Below are 314 nucleotides of genomic sequence, written 5' to 3'. Positions count from 1 at the left end.
ATGTAAAATGTAAAATTCGAGGAGCCTTGAAGGAAAACTTAAGCAACAAGTTGTAAAAAGAAAAGCACATCGCTCGCGTAAATAGTTACTTGAACAGGAAGAAAATAAGGATATATATACACACACATAGAGCAGAGTATCCAAAATACAGAATATTAAGCTCCAGGCTCGACATGCGAAGCCAAGGTCGGCTGGAGAATATCATATATACATATATACAACCCAATATCCCAAAATACATAGACATACGCTTAGTTCTCCACAAAAGTCTCTAAGAAGATCAGATTTAAAACATAAACACGGAGAATCATCTA

This window comes from Arachis ipaensis, chromosome B09, assembly GCF_000816755.2.
Source record: "Arachis ipaensis cultivar K30076 chromosome B09, Araip1.1, whole genome shotgun sequence".
NCBI classification, from domain to species: Eukaryota; Viridiplantae; Streptophyta; class Magnoliopsida; order Fabales; family Fabaceae; genus Arachis; species Arachis ipaensis.
Note: the sequence above shows the minus strand (reverse complement) of the source record.